This window comes from Natator depressus, chromosome 15 (assembly GCF_965152275.1).
Source record: "Natator depressus isolate rNatDep1 chromosome 15, rNatDep2.hap1, whole genome shotgun sequence".
NCBI classification, from domain to species: domain Eukaryota; kingdom Metazoa; phylum Chordata; order Testudines; family Cheloniidae; genus Natator; species Natator depressus.
In genome coordinates this window covers 19,235,349-19,254,668 of record NC_134248.1, presented here as the reverse complement: position 1 = coordinate 19,254,668, position 19,320 = coordinate 19,235,349, and the positions used below count along the sequence as shown (strand labels likewise).

The 19,320-nt window shown below is 43.4% G+C and overlaps 1 long non-coding RNA gene across 1 annotated transcript in view; it reads left to right on the top strand.

The window, feature by feature from the left end:
• Nucleotides 1-11,533, top strand: part of LOC141999507 (uncharacterized) — a 43,265-nt gene extending 31,732 nt beyond the window's left edge. Inside the window, exon 3 of the long non-coding RNA XR_012642023.1 lies at nucleotides 7,976-11,533. This is a non-coding gene — a long non-coding RNA (uncharacterized LOC141999507). The remainder of the gene's footprint in view (nucleotides 1-7,975) is intronic.
• Nucleotides 11,534-19,320: the final 7,787 nt, after the last annotated feature.

Sequence of the window (19,320 nt, the reverse complement as noted above, 5' to 3'; positions counted from 1 at the left end):
TACCAAACCAATTATTCAGAAGTCAGGAAGACTCACATTTGAGCGACTAACTTTGCGCAAGATCCAAGCACATTGTCCTTCCCCTCAGTATGCTTTGAGAGGGCATGGCTCTTGCGCAGTGATATCCCCCTTCTTGCTCACAGATATGGAGCTGGGAAGCACAGCAGACAGACAGCAATGGCATGCCTGTAACATCTGTTCTCTCAGAGAAGCCCAGAGTCCAGGGTATGTTGGCAGTTTTTTCTGTGGTATAGTTACTACATGGCAATCCTTGTTTTGGTGGAACTGAGAGATTTTTCAGGATCAGGAGATATATACTCAAACAAACATGTGTGAACTTTGTCCGGTAAGAATATGAATAAGCAGCAAGCTTATGGGATGGGAAAAGAGCTGGCGATTGGATGAAGGGGAGAGACAGAAGATGACTGAAGAGTTGTCTCTTGTTACACCTCTATGGCCCTGAAGAATTAGCAATCAGTAAATAAAAATGCCCCTTGCTGCTTTACCCTGAAAAACAAACCCTTGCTTCAATTAAATCAGACAAAACAGGAATGCACTTCAGAGTTCATTACAGAAATCACCCCCCTGCGCGTAGACAATCAGCTGCTCAGTGCATTTTCAAATAAGCAATTTTTTTGCCGTTCTATAATTTTTGGCATAAAAATAGGTTTGTGCAAACATATGTGATGTGTGTGACACCCAGAAAATGACAACATAATGCTTTTTAATGTGGTGTTTCATTGGGGAATGTGTTGTCACTCCATATCATAGAATATCATGGTTAGAAGGGACCTCAGGAGGTCATCTTGTCCAACCCCCTGCTCAAAGCAGGACCAATCCCCAATTTTTGCCCCAGATCCCTAAACAGCCCCCTCAAGGATTGAGCTCACAGCCCTGGGTTTAGAAGGCCAATGCTCAAACCGCTGAGCTATCCCTCCCCACAATGTCCCCTGGGAAGATTTCTGGAGAAGCTCTCAGTACTTCTTCTCTACTCGGTGAAGCTCATTTTATTAAGCTGAGTTGTTGTTTTCCTAACCTGCCTCCAGACTTTTAATTACTCTTGCATCAAACACAAATGCTGGAGGAATTAAAAATAAACCAACAAACAAACACACATACCTGATTTGCAGTTGGAGGAAAAAATAGTCCATAGAATACTATGCTAACCGATCACTAAACTTTAAACTAGAATAAGTACAGTGAAAAAACTCTTCTACAAACTTGGAGAGTCTGAAGAAAGTTTACTGCTCTGTGATTTTATGGGAACTAATCATGCTTTGTAGTTTTTTCATTATTATAATGGAAACCAAGAAGGAAAGCTGGAAAAAGACACACAACAGGGTATACCTTGCAGAATACATGAGATCAAGAAGTCCTTTCCATAGGGGGAGAAGCTTTTACAGATGGTATTTTGATAAAGAGCAAATGATTGAAGAGCTAGAAGAGATTTTGGAAAGGCTGGTGCAAATATCAAAGCATCATCCACATTATATTTTTGAGCAGTGGGGACACTGGAGGCATTAGGCTGTTTGTTTTTAATGCTCACTACATTTTTTTACAGAAATGCAATCATAAATATTGATAGTGTCCAGAGAAAGCTATTTATGAATGAATATGAAAGCTAGGTTTGCAGTGTTCTTGTGAGGTTTTTGCCTGTCTATGCTTTCACTTTTGACCAAGCTTTTAAGCAATTAGTGACATGGCTGACTCTGACTGTGGGTGAAATTCTGGCATCTGGGGGGAGTTTTGCCATTGGCTTAACTGCGGCCAAGATTTCACCCTGTGCATCCACGCTATTGTAGTAGCTAACCATGTGGCATAGCCTGGTACATGATTGCTTTCCTGTAACTAAGTCTCAGTGTTGTTATGTTGCTATGTAGATGGGACCACTACATAGGCCTGTACTGGGGAGTTGGCCTGTCTTCTTTTCTTCCTATTCTGTCTGTGGCAGGACATCCAGAATACATTGCCTCACATTTGCTGGTTACCCTATCCCCTGCTGGGTCAGAATGGGATAGATGCCCAGTTTCTCCCAGGATATGCTGCTACATGCACAGTAAGGCACCAGGGGCTTGATCATGCGAGTTTTTCCGTTGTCTTTAATGGGCTTTCGAGCAGGTCCCAGAATAGGGAAACTCAGTTGACACATGGCTCGGTTGCGAAAAGAAGAGAACTGCTGTGTGTAGACCTAAGTCAGTCCTATTCATTGTGCTCAGGTCAGACGAGTCATGGCATGAGCTGGTTCCTAAAACACAACGGTACTCATGTCTAGATAGGGTTTGATTACATGTCATCCTCCTCCTCCAAACCCCAACTCAAAACTCCCCTTTGCGGTGATATTTACAAAAACTTGATGACGGTTATACCACTGGTAGGCTGAGACCAGGGCCTGTCATGCTGACAGATATTGTCTCATTGTTTCCTTGTATTTCCCGAACTATCTGTGTTTTATCCATTCGTTGTCACTTGTCTGATACATAGATTGTTAGCCCTTCAGGACAGGGACTGCTTTTCATTCTGCATTTGTACAGCGCCTGGCACAGTAGGGAACTAGTCCACAAATGGGGCTCTTAGTGCTACAGTCATACAAATAAATAATCATAACATTTTGGAATCAGAACACCTTTATACCATGACAGTCTTAACAGGAAAAGACTAATTCTCTAAAATGCAGTGTTTTCCACAAGACAATTAACGCAGTGTCTGACCCTGCAATCTTATTCATTCAAATAATCAAAGAAGCAGTCCTATTAACGTCAATGGGAACTCATTGAGGTTCCTTGTGTGAGTTAGGATTACTTGCTACTGTAAAGTTTGCAGGGCTGGGCCCTTAGGTGTTAAGCTTTATAGACCAAGATCTGGGGCTCTTGTACAAATGCAAACATTAAGGTGCTCAAGTAGCAAGCAGTGTACCTCTCTCACAGAGGAAGGGAATTGGACACAGAGGAAGGGAATTGGATTTGAACTCAGAAATATCAGCTCCAAAACACAGGTATCCAGGGCAGTTAATTCCAGCAACAATTCTTGTAGCCCTGCAAACAGAAAGAATTATTAGACACTAGGGAAGCAGCACGCCGGTAGAGGGCAGTGGCACCCCTGACAAATAGAATAGAATTTGATTTCATGTAGCATACTCAAAATATTCCAGAATCCCTTTACAAAGCAACGAGTTGCTGCAGACACTGATGTGACCCTGCAGGCAAATGAGTCGACTGCTCTACTCACAGAAATAATCTACACATCCTTGGGTATCCCAGGGCACTATGAATCAGCCAGGGCATTGTTGGTCAAGACTCAAGGTTACCCCTTAGCAATGCTGAATACTGCCCTGGATTCTTTTACTGATATCCAGAGGGCAGGCTTTTTTTAAAAACCCCAAACCTGAAAATGAATTGTTTGTACTTTAATCTGAAGTTGTTAAACTGCTGTACTCTAGGCGCTAGGTATAGTTAATGGATCAAATCCTAAAGTCCCCACTTCCTTTTTCCTTGGGCCTTGCTTAGGCAAAATGTCTATTGATTTCTGTGGTGCTTGGCCTGAGTAAGGAGTGAGAATGAAGACGGATTTCAGGTTTTGGCCCAATCGTATTATTGTTACTACTGAATGATTTTCAGCTCCACTCACACGCCAGGCACTGAATGAATGGGTCTGTCTACTTACTGCAGCAACCAATGATTTTTCTTGCACTCTCTAAACTTATTTAAAGGCTTTGGGATGTCATTAACTTGTGCAGAAGAAACACTGATTTCCAAACCCAGGACTTAGCAGGTTTGTAAAGAGAGAGGTGAATTATTTTGTTAGAGCTGGCAATGGGCCCAAGTGGTGAAATCAGATGCAAAGACAGGTCTGAGCCTCTGCACTGCTTGGGTAGTGCAGTGTCAACGGGTGTGGCTGCATCCCAAAGGGTCTCTATTTCAGTGAAAGGTGAATTGATTTATATATGCTGGTATACACCAGTGGTTCTCAAACTTTTCCTTTCACACAGCAAGCCTCTGAGTGCAACCCCCCCCCGCCCCATAAATTAAAAACACTTTTATATATTTAATACCATTATAAATGCTGGAGGCAAAGCGGGGTTTGGGGTGGAGGCTGACAGCTTGCAACCCCCACATAATAACCTCATGACCCCCTGAGGGGTCCCGACCCCCAGTTTGAGAACCCCTGATATACACACAGCTCTTCTTCAGGTCTGGTAAATGTACTCAGAGTGTCACAGCTAAATACAAGGTGGAACAGATTGTTTAATTAACATGTATTTAAAGGCACCAATCAAGGTCCCTTTAATTAGCCACTTTGCTTTCAATGGTCCCTTGAAATACGTGTTAACTAAACAATCTGTTCCACTTTGTATTTAGCTCTGACCCTCCGAGTACATTTACCAGATCTGAACAAGAGCTTTTTTCAAAAGCTTGTCTCTCTCACCAGCAGAAGTTGGTCCCATCAAATATATTACCTCACCCACCTTGTCTCTCTAATATCTGGGGACCAACACGGCCACAACAACCCTGCATTCATCAATATAATCCCCTATGCTTCCCTATACTGTGGGGCACAAAGGGGAGTAAACCTACAGACTAACGGTGGCAGCAGCATGGATAGGGTAGGCAGCTAAATGGGTGGTCCACCCCCCGCCCCTTTTCTAAAGAACAGATTATGGAGAAGACCACAGCATGGCCAAAGACAGAGGGCATCTGGAGGAGTTGTACCAAGAGGCATGTTCCTCTGGAAGATGTATGGAACCTACACAGAAAAAGCTGCATAAAGTTAATGCTATTGTTCCTCGAGCAGCATTAACTCCTGCAGTGAACTCTGAAACCCCTTTGGAGCGGGGGTCCAGAGCACAGCTGAGTATGCCATGCCAGCTGCTCGGGTAGAGATGAGGAGTGGAACACTGGTGGAAAATCATTGCTTGTGGTTGTTTGAGGATACAGGGGGTTGGGGACTTAGTTTCTTGCGGATTGCAGGCCTCTGAGTCAAATTAAGCAAAATCAATTTGAGCTACTCTTAAACCCATTTCGGAGTAGCCACACAAGGGATTTGTATTCTGATTTAGAAACCAGTTTGGATGAATTGGTGCAATTGTGAGGGCAGCCCTAAATTACCATCTCACACCCAGAAATAGATACGTCCTTAGGAGGATCAGGCATTTTGTGGGAAGTTTGCACGATGCACCCTACTGTATGTCTGGAAAAATAGAGGGCCTCGCCCTCAAACTATCAGAGTCTGACACCTTTCCCAGGGCCTAAGTTCACTTCCAAGAAGAAGAAATCCCCACACTCAAATCTGTCTGCTTGATAAGGCTTTAATGAGACTGGACCCGTGCTACATCCACTGTGGAGCATACTGATTCTGAAGTAGCTGCAGTCCTTGACTTTGTGCATTCAAAGTATTGACACCGATTTTCTTTTGAAAAATTCGTTCCTGGGCAATTTAATCTGTGACTCAGGGGCTCAAGTCATGCTGCCTTTTAAAAAATACTGTTCTTCAGGAGGCTGAATTTAACATAAGGAATTTTTAGTTGCCAACTTTTTGCCAGTGACCGGTTTTTGCTGTCTGAGGGGTCTCACACCTTTTTTTTTTTTTTTCAAAACAAAACAACAAACAAAGTAAGATGGGAGGGATAGCTCAGTGGTTTGAGCATTGGCCTGCTAAACCCAGAGTTGTGAGTTCAATCCTTGAGGGGGCCATTTAGGGATCTGGAGCAAAAATTGGGGATTAGTCCTGCTATTGGGGGGGAGGAATAGCTCAGTGGTTTGAGCATTGGCCTGCTAAACCCAGGGTTGTGAGTTCAATCCTTGAGGGGGCCATTTGGGATCTGGGGCAAAAATTGGGGATTGGCCCTACTTTGAGCAGGGGGTTGGACTAGATGACCTCCTGAGGTCCCTTCCAACCCTGATATTCTATGAACATTTTAAAATATCCTTATACATTAAATCTCTGGACCAAATCCTCAGCTGGTATAAACTGAAATCAACGGAACTTCTCTAGTTTAAACCGGCCAAAGATCTGGCTTTCTGTATCTCTTTTTGGGGATGACCTGTTATTTCCACACAGAATTAAGTCCCTGGTGGAATGTATTTGATCAGCAAGCTTTTGAAGATGCACTGACGGGTAAGTGGAAAGGTGGCATTAAGACTATGTCAGTGGAAATGTTTTTTTCAAGGAATGAAATATGCAGATTTTTGTTCGTCGCTTCCGCATAAGAGACTGACCAAAAGGAAGAGAAAACTGATCAGCGGAAATGTATGCATAATAAAAATGTGTACATGCTTCATCTAAAATTCATTTTCTCCAAAGGTTCATCAGATAATTGCTTAATCTTAAACAGATGCATGCACGATTAAAGTTGCTGGTGACAAAATGAATTAACGCTTCTTTGGGAACTGGAACATAAACCAATATTCCCAAAATATTTAGCGTGCTACAACTCTACAAGAAAACGGTGCTAAAGCAGTGTGTATTTAAGAAGAATTGACTATATTTACATGGAGCTGATGGTCTCTGAGCCTCCATTTGCTAATCTGAATAGTGCCCTCCATCATCCCATAACAAGAGCTGGCACGAATCAACAGTGTACCAGTGTTTACAGTGGGTCACATTCAGCCCACTCACCTCTCCATTCCACAAAGGCAGAGGACCCTCGGAACTAATTCATTCCTGCTGTCAACTGCAGGATAGCCCCACCCAATGAAGGGGTCGGAGGGATCAAAGCTGCCTGCTGCAGGCCTGTGCTCTTGGGCTTCCCTTTGTGCTGCCATGGAGGCCGAGTTTGAAGGCAGGCCAAAGGGAAGAGTGGTAAGGCAGGATCAGGGCTTCCATCCTTCCATGTGGGGCTGCTGGAGCAGAGCCTAGGGGAGGATTCCTTCCATCTCATCCTCAGGTATTCCCTCAGCACACGGGCTATTTGAGCTTTGTATTGGGGACAGGATTTGCCTCCCAAACATTTCATTTCTTAAAATTCTCGGCCTACTGAGCAGTACTGCTGTGTAACGTCTCATGGCAACACTCAGTAAATCTCAATATATATCCTATGTGTCCTACTGGTATAATAGATATGGAGGGAGATTTTTCTCTGTTGCAGGCCAATCCCATTCACATCAGTGGAAAGACTCCCACTGACTCACCTTCAATGGATCAGATCTTAGATGTGTGGACTGAAAATTAACAAAGCACCAGCTTGGAAGTTTTGAACAAATGCTAAGATTTCCTCTATTCAGAGAGATTCACTGAAGTTAAGACTGGATCATGGGTGAAGATTTGAGGGATGTTCTTAATTCACCCTGAATGAGTATCTATTCCCTTCCATTATCATGATTCTTGTTTCCATTAGCAAATGTTTAAGGCTGTTAGGCTATATAGTCATGTGACTGAAAATAGTCCCCAAAAAGTTGAGTGAGTTCAAAACAATGCATGAAACACCAGGTGACCATGCATGTAGCTTGGCGAGGTGGCTTAGCGGCTCATATTGTTTTGTCATTTTGCATTCTGAGATTTCTAGTTCAAGGAATAACACCAGTTTGTCTTGTGATGGGAGACGAGACTGAATGAAAGCCACTTCCTTTATTCTGGCAGCTGAATTCCAACAATGCTTGGCAATTGTTTTGTTTGTAATATAAATGAACAGCTGTAGCTGCACTGAAGTAGATGCTCTCTGCCATCAAAGTAAAAATTTGTCTGAGTGGTAACCTAACCATTAGCATGCTGCACACATTTCAGTTGCAGAAATAACTCACTACAGTCTTTGTCAGTCTTGGCTTGACTGGGTCCAGGAGAAAATATTTCCACTTATTAGAGCAGCTTTTGACCTGGGAGGAAAACGCAGGGAAAAAGATGACTTGTAAGGAAAATGGCCTTGGTAAGAGAACTTGTGTTCGCGGGGCTAATCTGAATGTATGTTTATTTTCATAGCTGTTGGGTTTTTTTAGCATTGCTCTTCTTTCTTTGCTGAGCCCTCTTTCCATCTCTTTGTTCCCAGACAGAGGAACTGGAAGTCATAGTCGGAGGAAGAAGCCAAGCACTTGAAGAAATGTGAAGTTGCCTGAATGGTCTATAGAGTGGTGCAGCTTTCCACTCCAGAGATGGGGTTGTGTGATCTCATGTCTGATGTGGAACAGGGTCACTGTTCTGCACAGCTGCATGTGGGAATCTAAAGGCTGCAGCATTCCACGCTGGAAATTGGCTACACTTGAGCAGTAGGTGAAGTGAAGTCACCCCTCTGAATATCTGCCGTGGTTTCCACTCCGAGGGACCTATCTGCAGGGAAAGAGAATGAAAGCCCTAGGCTGCCAAGACTTTGCAAAATGCAAATCGCAACTCTAGTTACAGTAAAGCTGTCAGTGAAACTGACATCACAAGGAGGCAAATGATTAGGGTGACCAGCTGTCCTGTTTTTAAAGGGACAGTCCCGTTTTGGGGGACCTTTTCTTATATAGGCGCCTATTACCCCCCCACCCCCTGTCCTGTTTTTTCACAGTTGCTATCTGGTCACCCTACAAATGATGTTCCCTTCTCTGTAGGCTTGCCTGCAGTGGTGATGATGAGGTTCCAGAGTGCATGGGGTTGGGCTGGCAGGGGGAGATTTGGGGAGCCCACACAGGGCACTGATACCCCTTGCTCACTGCAAAAGCCAGTTTTACAGGGGCGACCTCACACCCAGAGAGATCTGGAGAGTAGCATGAGTAGTAGGAGCAAAGGATAGGGCTGTTGTGTGGCTCTCCCGTCCATTGCCTCTTGCAGAACAGGGCCAGAGCAACAGCCACAGAATCCTCAGGGCTGCAGCAACCATCAGGATATGCATCCTGGGTTATATTTTCCACCCCCCTGCAGAATTCCCAAGTGTGTCTTCCCCAGTTTGGTGTAGAGGATGACTATGGCTCTGTCATATTGCTCCCTGGCATTTTACAATTGCACAATCTGCTTTGAGGCTTGTGAAAGGAGCTATAGAAATCAGTTACAATGGTGACATTGCATGATGAATCCTCTCTCCGATCTGTGTTTCACCCTCATTTCCCAGTTCCTTTCTCTCACAGCACACTTCCTACTTTCCATGCTGAACTTTCCTTCTCTTCTTATTCATCCTTCCGTCGCTCGTAAGTATTTGCATTTATTTCTGCTCCTTTCCCTGGGTTGACCGACTGTGCTCTTCCCTGGTGCTTCAGAAAGCAGTCCCGTGTCCCAGCGCTAGAGAGGAAATTTCATCCTGCTCCAGTGAAGAATTGCCGGATGCTGAAGTAGCAATTCTGTGCAATCTTAGCAGAGCTGGAGGCAGTCAGAAAGGCTGGAAGAGAGCGGAACGTACCACAGGACAGAAGAAAACTGCAGAATCAGAACGTGCAGTGTTAGCTTGTCTACAATGTTCAAATGCCCCTGTGTGTAACTGCAGACAGAATGGAGGTACCTTGAGAATCCTGTAAAGGTCAATGGCAGGCCAGGGTCTAGCAGCTTGCGCAGTTGCTGTCTGGCTTTGTGATACGGCTTCAGTTCCCAGCACTAGCTTCGTTAAGTTTTCTCAGTAGGTGCTTTATCCCCAAACCCCTGTACTTACACACCACAAGGCCAGATTCTGAGCGGGTATAAGTTGGCGTAGCTATATTAAAGTCAACGGAGCTGTAATGATCTGGAGCCAGTGTCACCATAGATATGTCGGCCTGTGGAATTTTAGGAGTTAAAACAGGCATGAATTTGGCCAATTACAACTAAACTACGCTCCCATTCATTATTGCCTTTTTAGAATATTTCCAATTTCTCTGTTTATTGAAAACCAGTGCTTCCTAAATACTGAATGATGGTATTTATTTCATTGACACCATTCCTAAATAATTGTCAAGCCAGTAGAATCCTGTGTTTAACACACTCTCGAGCATACCCCGTCCTTCCCAAATGATTTTCCATTTTGGGCAAATTTCAGTTCAGGAAAGCTGGCTCTCGGTATCTAGTTTTGTTGAGCTAAGTGCCACGCAGGAATCAAGAATTAAGAGCTTTCAGCTGCATTCAGTTGTCAAACAGCTTTTTGGAGTATGAACAGATGCAAACAGTATGTATTTCAGTGTGATTAATACAGAGAAGGCAGATTAATGATGCACAGCTAAGCACAGGATTCTGAATTAAATGCCACTTTTATGGGCTCGACTAAGGTGTGCTTTATCGTAGACTGACACCCACCAGCACAGATAAACTTCAATGTCTGTCAGCATTTTCCAATCTAAATAAGCCCTGTTTTTCTGGGTGGGAAGGGTTATAACTCAACTGGAAACAGTCACTCCTTATATCTTGGCAGACAAGGTCTTGGCTAAGGAGAGCAACATTTATTCTGTTAAATTTGGTACCAATTGGTTTGACCTTTCTTAAATGAAAGGCGCGCAAAAAAAAAGAACAGAGTTATTGTGACTTCAGATGGTTTATCGGTCTGGTTTAGCTTCAGATATTGAATTTTGCAGCTGATGAGTCCAGATTATGGATGAGATGTAAGTGTTTTAAAAAAGAAGATACTGAGTGTTCAGAAGTAGCCACTTCAGTCGTACAATAATTTCCTTCTTAATCCATCCCCCCAAAGGATCTTTAATGGTACAGATAGGTCTGAGCTGCAAAGTCTGGATCTGGAGTTGAACTCCCTCAAAATTTAAGGGTTTGTCGGTGTGGAGATTTGGTTTTGGGTTGATTCTGTACTTAAAGTGGTGCAAGCCTGAGGATTACGTTCTGAGAATTTCTTTTGCAGTCGCAATAGGGAAATCCTGGAAGCAATGCAGGAAATATAAAGTTAAGAAATAGGTGTGGTAACTGGGAACTTGTAGAACTTGGTGAATATAAATGAAATAAATGGAATTAATCGGTGAGGAGAATAAAGCAAAGGAAAAGAACAGGAATCCCAGTCATGAAATAAAGAAGAAAAAGCAGATTTTTTTTTAATTTTAAAGGGTTTTCTGTTGTTGAAGATTTGGAGGGGAGTGTCTGTATAACACAAAAAGAAAGAAAGAGAGGCAGTGTATATATGTATGAGGAAAAAGTGAGAGGCAGTGTATATATGTATGAGGAAAAAGGGACTGTGAAAATATCTGCAGTCAGCTGGAACTACATTTCCAACACCAGCTGAGGTTCATCCAACCATGTCTTTTAGAGCACAAGAGAAGACTGTGTATAATTACCTTCGCTCTGGAAGGGCAACTGCTGTTGACTGTGTGACTTGCACCTATGTGGAATCTTGCGAGCGGTTTTGATGACGAACATCAGCTGGAACTCTTGGAGTCCTCAGAACGGCAGGCCCAGTCTTTCCAACTTTGCGAGTTTTGCCTGTTTAAGGACTGCAGGATCACATCCAGAGACCAGAGTAAACAGCACTGCTTTAGGGACATCAACAGCGCAATCTCATCACCTACATCAACCTCCCAAAGACTGCCATGTTGTAACAAGAGGACAGTTCCATGTTTATATATTATTAAAAAGAAGGTAGAGCATCTAAAGACTATTTTTATCATTCATAAATAAATAATCCTGTTTAATTTACAAGATCCAGTCCCTGGAACATATATCTTTGAAAGCACAGTGGGTTGAATTGTGCAGAGCTCTTTTGAAAATTGTGGATGCTGAGTACTTTTGAAAATCTGGCTCTAAATGTGCCTCTGTACGTTTTGTACATGCAAATGCAGCTGCAAAATGGAAATAAAGAGGCAGGATTGAAGCCCTTCTGAAAATGCGGCCCTTATTGCGCAAATGTAAACCTGAGTTCTGAGACTATTTATGGCTGGGAAGGGAATGTCCTAATACACTCAACCTGAAGGGTCGCTCTGATGGGTGACCCAGTGCCATAACTTTATTGCATGTTATTTGTTAGGCAGCGAAACTAATTAAGGTCCCGATCCTGCAACTGATTCTGCAGGGGTCGGCCCTGTGTCCGTGTGGTTCTCCTTGCAGGATTTTGTCCTAAGAACCCAAACTGAAGACAGTCAGGTCTTATATGTCCCTCATGAAATCTAGAGGCTCAAATTTTGTTCAACTATCCTATGTGGATTCTCTCCTTGTAAGGCCTTCAGTGCCCCCTGGGGAAATCTAGATCCCATTTTATCCTCCATACTGATATAGACTTGTACTTGACAACAAAATAGTCCCGATGAAGGACACTCCCGGTGGTTGAAGGACCAATTCAGTCTGATGAAGGGTGTTGCAGTGGTCCCACTCATGGAGGTGGGGAGCAAGCCAGTCTCTTTCAGTGTTTGCTGTGGTTGTTGCCACAGCTAGGAGCTTTCTGCTGTTCTGGCTGAGCTCCAGCTGTTTCCCTTGAAGCCTGTAGAAGTATTGCCATATTTGGTAGAACTGCTGTTGGATTTAGAGCCCAGTCCTGCTCCCATTGAAGTCAATGGGATTTTTATTATCCATCAGCTTCAGTGCGAGCAGGAGCAGACCACCAGGAACCTACTACTTCTAACTATGGGATACTTGCCAACCCAGCCTAAAAAGGGATATTCTGACACCTTCTTCTGACTGCCATGGTGTTACTTGCTGAGGAGGAACTGCAAAACCTCCCAGTAGAATGGCACCAGCCTTGGCCTACAGAATCTCTGCCAGCCCAGACACTGCCAACTGTACCGAACTATGGACTGAAGAATACACCATTGGTTTCAGTGGGGCTGGAAGGGGTGTAAGTCAGGATCATGGTGATCTTATGATGGATCCTGAGTAGCACCCACAAGCCATATTTTGCTCTCAGTGGGTTGCCAATGTGGAGTACCTCCATTGACTTCACCAGAGTTACCCCAGATTGACACTGGTGCAAGTAAGTAGCACAGATTTTGGCCCTGAATCTTCAAAAGAGGTTGATCCCACTGTACTGCCAAAAACATCCACTCAGAGAGACTTTTCCTCCTCTTCCACTGACATCCCTGGAGCGAAGACAATTTCCACCAGCTAAAGAGTTGGCCGAGAAAGTTGCCAGTGCTTTAGAAAGTGATTCCACATCTGTCCCCTGCAACATGCTCCACCTCAAGAGGACAAGCTCTTGAATTCCATTATTTGCAAGCCCACTGCTATCTCTGCTTTAGATCTCAGACTTACCCTTTAGAGAAAAGATTAATTTAATGAGGTCATAATCATACTGATTTAGCCATTTAGATAAAAAGTAAAAAATTATGCTTTTCAATACATTTTATTTTTATGCAGTACTTTAAAGATTAATTCCAGCCAGGATACTGTGTGAAGATGGCATGTCTCCTCTGGATTCCTGGGTCAGTTTTAATTTTCTTCTTACTTAGTGGAATGATAAGACTCATGCTTAGCCTGGGACTTTTTTACAAGGATCACAAATTACTTTGCAAATATTAAATCTCTCAGCTGTCTAGCTAGGGTGCTAAGTATGTTAACCAAATAACAGATGGACAAAATGAGGCCTATAGGCACCCATTCAGCAAAACAATTAAGCATATATGTAACTTTACACGCACAAGTAGCCAGAAAGAAGGCATTATCCTCTGCCCAAAGGAGACTGCAAACTAAATCAGACATGATGAAACAAAACTGCAGCGTGGGCGTAGGGGAGGGAAGAGAGATAACATCAGTAGGATCATACAGCTACTCATCCAGGCATAGGAGACGGCATGGGTGGCAAAACTGCAGGAGCTGGAGTAACAAGTACAGGGCTAGACAAGAGGAGGTCCTGAGTTCTGATTCTGACACTGACAAGTTCTTTTGTCTTTCTGTTCTGGGAGGAATTCTATGTCCTATCTTCTGCTGGGGGGGTCAGTCGAGATGACCATACTGGTCTCTTATTGCCTTAAAATCTTTGAATCTATGATGCGGAAAGGGGGGTGAGGTTGTGGTTTTTCTAAGGATTAATTGCATGGGTTGGTTGATCTCTTTCTCTCTTACGTGTTATCATTTATTTGAGTCTCTACACTTCCCCCCCTTTGTTTTGAACAAATCTTTAACAGCAGTAGCCTGGATGAGGTAACTGTTTGAGTCCGCTGCATTGTCATAATGAGGACTTCCCTCCCCACTTAGTCTCCTGCAGGCATGCCACACTGTCACGATGCCTGTCAAAAGTGAGGTGCTCTCACTGTGCTCAGGCACAAAGTTGCAGCTCTCTGCTTGCATTGACTAATTACAGCTTGCTCCTGAGATTTCTGCTGTGACTGTCTTTTCAGGTACATCAGAACCAGTGCCAGAGTAATCACAATCTCCCCCTTTTAAATAAATAAAACAGGAGTCCCCGAACAAACAAACCAAGCCATTTGGCCGCAGCATCCTTTCGTGCCTGCTCAGAAGGGAGCAGGCTAAGCTTGCTTTACAAACAATTGTTTATTTATTATGTAAACACACAGGGTAGGGAGAAGGGGACGTGTCACAAGTGGTTGGATTTTCATTTAGTCACTCTTTAATAAATGACAGAGCTCTGGCGGGGGTCGGCGCTGAGGTTCTGCGGCTTTTCTCCTGCCAGAGCTCTTTAATATATTTCTGGCTGGCAGAGACGAGTCATCTTTGGCGATTGGACGAAGCCTCTTGGCCCTGAAAGGTTAATTCGGTCCTGTATTAAAAAGGTAGCACAATGATTTCAGGCCTCATTGTTTAGAAACATTAGCCTGTTTCCATGTTATGTTCTGATTTCCAGAGTTCTGTGTTTGCGTGTTCACTGGAGTTATGTCCTAATACAGGTGTAGAAAAGGGACACTTCTTTGAGCTAAAAAGGGCAATGAAAGCCATAACTCTTGGGCCTGATCCATCGGTGACTGGTTTGTAGAAATTTTGGTAGGGCCCAAGAGTCCGGGGAGAAGCCCCCAGTGGGGGCATACAGGGCAGAGCCCCCTATACTTGGGAGTAGGAGAGTAATAGCTGGCCTACCCTTGCCGTAACTGGCACATGGGGTTGCAGTGCCATTCAAGTGTGGCCCGGCCACCCCTCCATCATGCTGAGGGAGAGGCAGCCGGTCCAGAATCAAGTGGCATTGCAACTGTGTACCAGGTCAAAATGCCACTCAAATTTGGGGTGCCTGGGCCCCCTCTTCTAGTTGTGCCACTGACTCAACCATTGGTGAGGCTGGGCCCACGTTCCAGAATATTGGTTGGACCTGAATCCCATGGGCTTCTGTAACCCAACACCTAGAGCCTAATCCAAATCCTATGGGAGCCAACAGAAAGACTCCTGTTGACATTAGTGGACTTTGGGGGCCAATCAGCCAAGTCAGGTACACACATGCTTAACTTTAGGTACGTGCTTACATCTCATTGAAGTAAATGGTACTTAATCACCTCTGTAAAGGTAAGCACATGCCTAAGTACTTTGCAGAACAGGGACCGACTCTGCTGAATCGAGGTCTTGGGGGACTCATGAGCTACTTTTGTTTTTCCTCACTAAAATTGCACAGCTAAACTGCTCAAAGGGCCGATGCAATGTGCAAAGGTGACTTAAATGAGTCCGGTGACGTCTGCTGCACAGGTTCCATAGAATCATAGACTCTCAGGGGTGGAAGGGGCCTCAGGAGGTCACCTAGCCCAACCCCCTGCTCAGAGCAGGACCAATCCCATTCCATGATTCAGCCCAGAGGTGGCTCTACTTCAGAGGTAGGCAGAGTGATTCAGTACATCTATATTATCTCATTGGGATTCAACTGGATGAAAGCTGCTGTGTAACTATAACATCAGTGCCATTCCAGTGAGTCCAGGGTTTATTTTATTGGCTTCTGCATGTGAATCTGGTGAATATTTCTGTTTCACCACCAAACAGTTCTGTCTGGTGTTATGGTGGATTTGAAAAAAGACCAAGGGAGCAGGATCCTAAACAGCATGGAATGTTTCTTGGAAGTTATCCACCTCACAGTTCATGCCAGTGGCATCTACCTACTTATTTCCAAAACACTGGTGTACAATACACACTACTGTTTGCTTGCATGTTTTTCCAGGTTCCTTACAGTACATAATAGATCATATTATGTGTAGGTCCTGGGGTGTCATATGATTTATCAGCCCTTATGAGCTGTTCCTCGCACTGCCTGACACTGTAGCAAAGAGATTCACCTGGAATTTTGCTGACTATTCCCCCCAGGCCAAAGACCTTCTAAAAACAACTTCCCATCACGTGCAATGTGATGCTAAACACTGAGAACTGAGCTAAATCTAGTGATTCTTCTCCGCTGCTCCAAATCAGCCAGTAAGCTGCTCCTGGGGATTCCTGGCAAAGGCACCTGCCCTCCACTTCAAGAGAAATTTTATGGGCTTGTTTTTAACTCAGTGAGCATCTGCTTACTTGACTTAGCCACAAACAGAAAAGATCTAGTATTACTTTAGATTTATCCCTAACTTTAAGCCCCAGTACCGGCTATAGATATCCTAAGTGATTCCCACCAAAGTGTTCATAATGTGCAACTAGATTTCAAGTTAAAACAAGTGCAAGGCCCATTAGCAACTCCACCAGTTGTAGCAATGGTGAGAGAGCTGGTGCAGATAGGGCCTTGGCATTTCTACCATGATGGTGCCTAGATTTGCTCAGGTGATTTGGCCCAGTGAGCTCTCAATGGTTCTTTAGCAAACTTTTTTACTGAGCTTTGAATTAGAAATACAAAAATATCTAGCCATGATTAAAACAACCTTGCCTAAAGGCCTGATCTAAGGCCAACAGAAGTCTATGGCAAAACTCCCATTGACTTCAGGGTTTTTTGAATCAGAACCCAAGTACACGAGAAAAAATTAAAAACAAATGTTAAAGAAGTCAGCATGAGCTATTAGCATTTAAAGTGTGGTTCACCTCTGAAAAGGGACTCTGTAAAAATCCCATCATGAAGCTCCAAGTTTAATTCCCAGCCCTGCAATCTGAAGCTGGGATCTGAAAGTCAAGATAGGTTCTTTCCTGCATGTATACCACTCACTAGTAGGTAGTATTTTGCAGGGCTAATTATGCCTTCAGTGACCCCTGTGGGATTCCACTGCCTTCTATGGGTTTTCATAGATGTGACTGACTGGAATTTAGCAAACAGTTTTGTTGAAGATCCCCCAACAGAATGGAAGCCGGTCCCCCCTGCCACATATATACAGGTCCTACCATATTAACAGGAGAAAACGCAGCAAAAGGTTATTATTGCCACTGAAGTAAGCAACTATCGCTCTGAATACATAAAGTACAGATTTCTTCAGAAGAAGATGCTTGTTTCCCGCAGTCATTTTGAGGGTAGAATTACACTTTGATTAACATAACGTGTATTTGTCAAAGTAAGAGCACCCCCTTAAGTATATAAAGTGATCAGTGCATCACCATCAGCCTCAAAAGAACAAGCCACTTTGCAATCTAAAAGTCAACACAGAAGGACAGGTTTCAGAGCGGTAGCTGTGTTAGTCTGTATCAGCAAAAAGAACGAGGAGTACGTGTGGCACCTTAGAGACTAACAAATTTATTTGGGCATACGTTTTCATGGGCTAAAACCCCATCTGATGAAGTGGCTTTTAGCCCATGACAGCTTAAGCCCAAATAAATTTGTTAGTCTCTAAGGTGCCAAAAGTATTCCTCATTCTTTTCACAAAAAGACAGTTCCTTTCCACCTCATCACTGTTCCTATTTTTAGAGTCCAAGTTCCTCCCTGCCAACATTTGAAGGGGAGTTTCCCTGTCTGTAAAACAGGGATAACAGACTCATTCCCTTTATAATGGACTTTTGCCTCAGATGAAAGCAGCTATTTAGCATCATTATTATGTAATTAGTGTAATTGCTATTGGCATTGGAAATCCACAATTATGAAACTAAAGTTACAGAGAGTGATTTATATACTAAAGCAGTGCAAAACATTTGACTGAAACCACAAAAGGATTTGAATTCAACCTTGATGCGGCTCCAACCCACTGAAGTCTCTGTCTATGATAATTTACCCCCGCAGTGGGGATAATTTACCTGCCCCAGAGTTTACTGCACCTTCATATCAAAATGCCCTCCAAATCCTCCCCGCATCTAAAACAGGTTCTTCTTAGCTTTAAATAAATGAGAAATATAAGGTTTTTAACTCCTTTTTGCTAGAGGACTCTGATGACAATCTTTGGAGGACTTGGAAGGTGACAACACAGCAGGCTAAAAGCTGAGATGTGTCTCTCTCAGCCCTGGGTGAGAAAGGACGAGATGTTGGGTATTTGTGTCAGATTGTCCACTAAAGTCATTTAAGAAGCCTTTGCTGCCAAGAAGCTAAATTTGGGTGAGTTTGCTGATAGTTCTTCTGGAAACCAAAATCTAAAACACTCTCAGACAGTGAAGGGCATTTTCAAAGGTAGATGACTAAAATTATAACCTTGGGTTGGAATAGTCTAAAAGGTCTCAAATTCAATAGCCCACTGAGGGCAATTTAATCAAACTGATTTGGATAAGTTTCCAACTAGCAGGTCATTTCCACTACATTCCCAACAACCCTTTCTCCAATAAATCAGGGCATTTATTCCCCACATCATCCATCATCTACTTGTAACTCACATGGTTTAAATATTTTAGCAAAGGCTTTAAAAATGTTTGCTGTTTAAAAATTTAGGGAAGGAATAAATATGTCAATTTTCAATTTCTTAAGCTTCAGTGATGCCAGGGAACTAATCTTAATGAGAACATTTTATGCTGTGATCTCACCACTGACATTACACTTTCACGTTGTTGTCAGAGGGCTTAGCACTGGATTGAGTCAGCTTCAGTGCTTCTAGGTCAGTGGTTTTCAACCTTTATTTGCGGACCCCTACAAAATTTCGAATGGAGGTGCAGACCCCTTTGGAAATCTTAAACATAGTCTGCGGACCACCAGGGTCCGCGCACCAGAGGTTGAAAACCATTGTCCTAGAGCATAGTTACTTTTAAACATCTGTAAATGAATAAAGTGTGTTTGATGAAAATCTATCACAGACTAGTCTTCTGCGTTAGCTGACTGTGAAATTTTCATGAGAACTGTTTTAGACTTTAATAAAAAGCTAGCTTTAAAGGAACATATTTAGGACACAGGGGTTGGCTTATGCAGATAGATTAAAAGAGTATATTAGGCTATGTCTACACTACAGCTATTAGGCTGCAGCACTTCAGTGTAGACCCAGGAGGGGTTCTCTCATCACTGTAGTTAATCCACCTCCCTGTGAGTCAGTAACTAGGCTGACTGAAGAATCTGTCAACCTAACACTGTTTATGCTGGGGGCTAGGTCCGCTTAATTACGTCTCTCAGGGGTGTGGATTTTTCACACCCCTGAGAGACTTAGCTATGAAAATGTAACTTTTCAGTGTAGACCATCCCTGAGTGGAGAATCAGGCCCGTTGAATCCTTTCCCTCTATTTCCTGATCTGTGTTTCTTGGTACTTCAGGATCACTGATTCCTTAGTGCTCCTGGAAAAATGGCA